General features: G+C 35.6%; 1 protein-coding gene and 1 pseudogene across 1 annotated transcript in view; both read right to left on the bottom strand.

Moving 5' to 3' along the window:
* CDK14 (cyclin dependent kinase 14) overlaps positions 1–7,308 on the bottom strand; it is a 563,883-nt gene that overhangs the window by 266,265 nt on the left and 290,310 nt on the right. The window lies entirely within an intron of this gene.
* LOC144233793 (U4 spliceosomal RNA) lies at positions 3,144–3,271 on the bottom strand (annotated as a pseudogene).

Here is a 7,308-nt window from a genome sequence, read left to right as displayed (position 1 = left end):
AAAAAAAAAAAAAAAAAAAGAAAAGAAAAGAAAAAGAAAAAGAAAAAAAAATAAGCAAAAGCTTATGTGCTTATATTAAAGAGTTCTCACTCTCTTTTTTTTTACAGGGGCAAATTTAGCCCAGCTGCCTTTCCATGTAGTTAGGCATGACCCTTTGTAACAGTGGGAGAAGAGCCGGGAAATATGATGACACCATCATCGCCCTGCAGGGATTGTAGGAAACTACAATTCTACAGACTCATCTATTTTGTTTTAATCTCATTTACATGGAAATATACCCTTAAGTTTCACACTATTATACTGCAAATGAACATTTCTTGGTGAGTTTATTTATGCATTTACTTGTCATACTTCAATAATTTTCTTTTAACGTGATCTCAGTACATGTTATAAAAGTGTGGTTCTCATCTATCGGAATTTCCAGAAGATAGAATAAAGGAAGGGATGGCATAGCACTGATTCCAGAATCAATGGGTTGATTTTTAATCACGAGCAAATATCTGGTTATTAGAAAATAAATTAATAATTTCAGACATGTACAACATTAAAAAAAAAAAACAGCAGAGGAAAGGATTTTGGAAAGTATCTGCTCAATGCTCTTGTTTTTCAGTTGAGGAGCCTAAGGATCAGAAGGAGCAAATGACTTCTTGAAAGTCACAGGCTAAAGACAGAAGTGGCTCTCCTAATTCAATGTTCAGTACATTTTGCCCTCAACAACAGATGATCATTTAAGGCCTACAGAGTACGAACTTCAAATCTTATGCATCTTTTTGTGTATGTTTTACACTCAGTGACTTTTATTTCTGCAACCCAAGGTTATAAACTAAGTAAATGCAAGCAGGTATGTAGGGTCTATGTGTAAGAGCATCAAAGCAATCCTGAGGCTCCAATACTATGAAAATTCATTTAACTTTTGACTGTGCGTAGCCAAGAAAGCACTGATGAAGAGAAAATTAGTATGTAAACTGCTGGTTTACCAAAGCAAATCAAGCAGAAATTAGTAAATTCAGGTGCGTCTTAGTCTTTACACCAATACTCAATTTAGTCACGCATATTGTAATTCATTCAACCAATTTTTACTGAGTGCCTACTATGTGCTAAGTGTGGTTCTAGACATAGCACAGACAAGAGTGAGGAAGACAGGCTGAGTCCATGACCTCACTAAACTAAACTAAACTTAACTAAACTAAACAGATACACAGGTAAATAAAGTATCAGTGCATTATAAATGCTATTGAAGAAGATAAACTGGATGATAGTAAGGGGAAAGGTTCTATTTTGGAAAGGTAGCCTGTTTATAAACAGGTGATGTATGATCTACGATATGTTTGATTAGAAAGAGGTAGCCACATGACAAGAAGGAAGAAGAGTATTTCAGGCAAAGGGAAAAACAGAATCAAAGAGGCTCTGTTGTTTGAATGAGTTTGGGGTTTGGTTGTACCACTGTAAGCACAGAACACAAGGTCATGAAGACACAGGCTGGATAAGGAATTTGAAATATTTTTTTTTTCACATAGGTAATGGAAAGATAAACTTTTTTTTTTGAAATTTACATATCTATGCAATTTTATTATTTTATTTTTACAGGCAGGACAAACTTCTGCATTAGGAAATCCACTTAAATCTGAATGGGTCTACAAATACGTAACTGTCTGATTTACTTTGTCCAGCAAGTAAAATCTCTTCCATACTATCGTTGACCCCACCTGTTACTATGAATTAGTCAAATGACAAAATGTCTTTAAACCACGTAATGTGTTTTCTTTCTAATATTAGTGCAATCTATATCTATTATCGCATAGGTGTCATATTTTTTGCATCAAGAAAATATATATAATGATTTTCTAGAATTACTGATCTATGTACATACACTGATCAATAATTTTCTAGAAAATTAGGCAGCTCTTTAAGGTAAAGTGTCTACATTTGCATAAATACAAAGACCTTGGGCTACCGGAGATTGAAGGCTATGAATTGAGCATCTGAATTCCAGTTGTGCAACCAGCTACCTCTCTGCTCAGGTCTCTCTCAAAAGTATAGGTTGCTCTACCATAGTAGGTTGAAAAGAATAAAACAAGAATTTCTAAGTGTTTAGTACACAGAATTCAATAACTTTCAGTCTCCCCTCACCATGCCAAGTATTTTTTCTAATAAAAATGGTATTTACAAAACAGGACCTAAATTCAGATTACATTTGTCTCTTCATTTTCACATAGGGGGGAAAAAAGGACAAAGGAACTGCTTCTAAAGCTCTTTATACATCAAAGTCTGAATTAAGGCCTAGTGTTTCTAATTGTTCTGCTGCCTGGAAGCATCCCATTTCGACTGTCTAGCTTCTCCACAGTTTCTACCGTGCTTCCTTCATCTCAGACATAAACACGTGCCCAAGTGCAGTAAATCAGAGTTAATTGCATGTCTTAAGTTAAAAGACAAAAATAATGCACAATTAATTGGGGGGAAATTGTCAGTTAGTGGTGGAGTCTTGCTGATTACACTTTGCACACAGGACACACGCCAGGTGTGTGTTCCTGGCAAGGAGACTGAATCTGCGCCGCTGAGGTGAGGTGCTGCACGGCACAGCCTTTCCGCAGAGCAGTCTGGTGCATAGATTCATATGCTTTAGAATTCAACATGGCAGCTGCGGCACACGTGGCTTCCTCTACGAGCACATTCGCTACAGGATGCTCTCAATGGTGAATTGCAGTGAGCACTAAAGTGTTCAATGATAAGGGACTGAATGAAGAAAGGGACTAGGTTTTGGCCACTAAAGGAAAAATCTAAGCTGTTAGAAATGAGCTTTTTTCATTTAATGCCATGAGAAAATGTTCATGACATATTTCTTATGTGAAAATTGTTTACAAAACAATATATTTTGAAAAAGAAAAGAGGGGCGCTTGGGTGGCTTAGTTGGTTAACCGTCCAACTTTCGCTTAGGTCATGATCTCGCGGTTTGTGGGTTCGAGCCCCGCGTCGGGCTCTGTGCTGACTGCCAGCTCAGAGCCTGGAGCCTGTTTCAGAGTCTGTGACTCCCTCTCTCTATGACCCTCCCCTGCTCACACTGTCTCTCTCTCTCTCCTAGAAATAAATAAAACATTTAAAAAAAAAAAAAGAAAAAGAAAAGAGTGGAGGATGAGGGGAAAGGTACTAAGAAAAGAGAAAATGAAAATATTAATGCTTGCTCTGAGCATCCCTAACTTTCTCAATTTTCTATTAACAATAATCGCGCCTCAGATAAACTTCATTGGCTACAATACTGCCACTGCACAAAGCTTAACTCTCCTAATTTTCTAAGTCACTTTCGAAGTTGTTAAAAATTGCATTTCAATTTATTTTTCAATCAGATACTATAAAATGTCAGTCTTAAAGATCCATAAGAATCTTTTAAGATGAACTTATCTGACAATTGTAATAAAAACATTGTCATAAAATTGAAAAATAATCCCCAGTAAGCACTTACATATAATTCCATTATACCCTTAGTTATACAGACAAAATCAATTTTGTAAAATATGTTTTATAAATATACAAGAAAATCATGTTTAATAGAATTAAATATTCAATGTAATTACATACTCTAACATATACCTTACAGTTTATTAACACATCAAAAGAAAATCACTATAAATCCTTATCAATTCACTGACATTGACAAACTATAAAATATGTTCATAGCAAATCCAATACCCTAAATTTGAGGAACTACAAATCTCTCCTCCACTCATTAACTCTCCCATTATTTTCTACTCTGTAATAGAAAGCCTTTACATCTGGCCACCTAGTATTATTTTAATGCGAAAATCTATCAATAACCACACACACACACACACACACACACACACACACAGATGGAGTTTCATCATTTCTACCAACTAGATGAGAATAAATGTCAGTTTTGCAAAATATCACTTGTTAAATACTAACTTTTGTTCTATTTCAATTTTTGAAAGAAAGGATATATAAAATCCAACAGAGTAGATTCATTCCAAAGCTAATGAACAGTCTACTAACCTTGAAATAAAAAATAAACATCTCTTGCTCTTTTATTTATCAAAAGGTGGGGTGAAAAAAGATAATCATTTTTCAGCAAAAGCCTATATTTCAACCTCAGGCATGTTTATGTCCCAAGGGTAATATTTCCATTCCACTCTTAATGGAACAAATTTCTAATCAGAATATGTATTCAAAAATAATTGAGGCAATGCACTGTCAACATATCATGCTGCCATCAGTATCCCCTGGTGCTGGGAATCAACTCAGCACCCTCTGTGCTGTGACAGAGCCAGGGCAATGCAGGAATGTCACCCTTGATAAAGGGAGGGGAGGCATGGATGACACAAAGGTTCTGCTCCCCTCTGTGTGCTCAACACAGAGTTTGGGGAGAGCTTCTAAGCTGCAAGAGGCCAACCTTAAAACTTTAAGGAAGGGATGACTTATAATGACTTAAAACCACAGCTTTTAAATGAGAACTGTGTCTGCTTTTGTAAAGTTATTGAGAATTTTTCAAATGGTCATTTCTGGAAAGCTTAACACTGTCTCTAAATTTTTAAGTATTAAAACTGCAGGGCAACATGTACTATTGAATATATTTTGGGATGCCCCCACAAAGTCCAGAGGCTTAAATTCAAGTCTGACAATATATTGATAATTGTTGAAGCTGGATGATGGGTAATGAGGGGTCCCTATACTATCTTTCTACTTTTGAATGTATTTGACATTTTCATTAAAAAAGTGAAAAAATTAGATTTCTTTCAATACACTTTATGCTCAAAATTTTACTACCTCTCCTTTAGAAATATATGAGATCTGATTTATGCTTATGATTATTCAAGACTCTCAAAAGCAGTGTGAATTTTTAAAAATCCACTAAGCATGATGTTGATCATTAAAAAAAATTCCTTCATTCCTGATAAAATTTTACCATGATCTATAATGATAGAAGAAGCACACCTAAACAAATGCAGTGCCACCATCTGCCTGGCATTCTCACAGTGTGACAAAATAGACTGGTAATTAACTGCTTTCCTACCGAAATCTGCCAGCTTTAACTCCCCCGTGTCACTGATCAGAAGGTTCTGTGGTTTCAGGTCTCTGTGCAAAATATAACGCTGGTGGATGTAAGACAGCCCTCGCAGCAACTGAAATAAAAACAACTGAAAAAACAGGGAGACAAAAGTTAAAATCTGAACACAGATAAATGCCAGTTTCTACATACAGTCTGCCAAGCACTTGTATTTAGTAAAAATGGGTACCAATCGCTAAATTTCCTACCTAAATTATTTAAAGAGAACATGCATAAAGGTATGGGAATCTAATTTGTTAACATGCAAATCTGAAATTTTCTGCCAACTTACTATGTTAACCCAGAGTGATACCCTCCTCAGCTAAAAATCTAGAATACAATCAGTACTCTGTGAATTAAGCAAAATGTAAAGAATCAATTCTTTATAATATCTGATTTCCTTAGGCTTGTATTGATGCTTGAGGCAGAGAAAAAGATCTATTCATAACATTATCAAAAAATGTTGAATTTTTTACCTAGTTTATGTAAACTGGCACATATTTAATTCTACAGAAATGACATAAACATGTTATCCAATGATTCACCCATTGACATGCTTAAAGGAATGGAAAGATAAGGTAATTGAAATAATTAAAACAAAACAGTCACATGGCCCAATTAATACTACATTGTAATTATACTGCTTTTGCACATATGGCCATAGAGATTAGGCTGTTGCGTAAAGACAGACATGAACCTTCACTAATTACAAAGCAGACCCATCCTAAGGAAACAGAAAACAGAGAAACCAAGAATTCAAGAGCAATACTTTTTTAGGAAGTAATTTTAAGAACTGACTGATGGCCTTCTCTGTTTGGTTTCATACTGGATCACATCAAATGTTTCTATTTTGATAATAACAAAATGTGATTTGCAAGGGTTTCTAAAAAACTGTTAATGAAAAAGGAAATATTTTAAAATAATTCACTTAACAAATAATCCTAATAATGTCTAGTTTTTAAAAACGGATCTTTTAAAACAAAAATAAAAATGATATTCCAGTCTATATAATTAGCTAGTAACAAAAAGCAGACTCGGGAAAATTTTAAATGAGTTAGTTTTCGAAGATTGATGATATAAGGATTCCAGAATATTTAAATGGAAAAGATTGGCAACTTGTTTCAGATCCCTGGAAGCTAGCATTTCTGGAATATTTTCCACCTAACTGGGGGCTAGAAAAACCAGGTATATTTTTTTACAGGGTGGAAACCTTGAAATCATAGTAAGACAAATTCATTTCAGTATCTTTGTATGTGATGACATGCTATTGGGGCAGTGAAGGCCTACGAACATTATTTCTAGAATCTAAGCATCAGAAAGGAAAAGTCTCTTCTGTGTCAGCCTAGATCACATTAGTGGCTCAAGAACCTCAGGAAGCAAACATCTCTCTAGACTCCTCCTCTCAGTCCTTCCTATGTAGCAGATGGAAAGACTTAACACCATCACCAGCAGTTTCCAGCTTCACTTTTCACTCCTAATAACCCCTGCATCCTGAAGCCTAATGCTTTCAATTTCGGGAAAAAAAAAAATCCATACTCTTTCAATTTAGAAGGGAGAAAAGTGAGCAAATAAAGTTACATTGTCTTTTCAAAAGTTTTAAACAAAAAGGCAAAAGCAGACCACATAACAAATAAATTTGATTTCAAAATTAAACTGATTTTGACAAGGAAGTTTGGCCTTCTGCAAGTTGCTAACTGGCCTTTGGGACCTACTAGAGACTTAGCAGAATGTGATCATCCGTTTAACTGTGGCAATGAGTTTCAGTTTAACAGAGAGCAAGAGTCAGGTGCTATTCTGTGTATGTATCATAGCATACAATTTCATTTAATCACTGTAACAATTTTAGTGAAAGAGGTACTACTATTATCTCCATATTAGTGATGAGGAAACTAAGCACAGTTTCTCAAAACTGTATGGCAATTAAGCATCAGAGCCAGGACTCAAACCCAGGCAGTTTGATTCCGAAGTCCACGATCTTAACCACTTCATTCTAGGAATATTTGCCAGAAATCAACACAAGTAGGCAAAATGTTGTCATAGAAGATGCTTCCTCCACTGACAGGATGAGGTCTGGGTGTGTAATAGCACAGCCTTCAAGGCTGCTAAGCTCTGGCTGCAGCTGGGTGCCAAGGAGTCATCACACCATGCTCCTTGACTGCAAGCAATCTTGCTGACCTCCACACTCCGAGTATGCTGTTCCTCAAACCTTTACTTTTATTCCTGCCTCTCTTCTGACCAAAAAAAAAAAA

This window comes from Crocuta crocuta, unplaced genomic scaffold (genome assembly GCF_008692635.1).
Source record: "Crocuta crocuta isolate KB4526 unplaced genomic scaffold, BGI_CrCroc_1.0 scaffold165, whole genome shotgun sequence".
Lineage (NCBI taxonomy): Eukaryota > Metazoa > Chordata > Mammalia > Carnivora > Hyaenidae > Crocuta > Crocuta crocuta.
The sequence above is the reverse complement of the archived record's forward strand: the minus strand, read 5'-3'. Positions and strand labels throughout refer to the sequence as shown.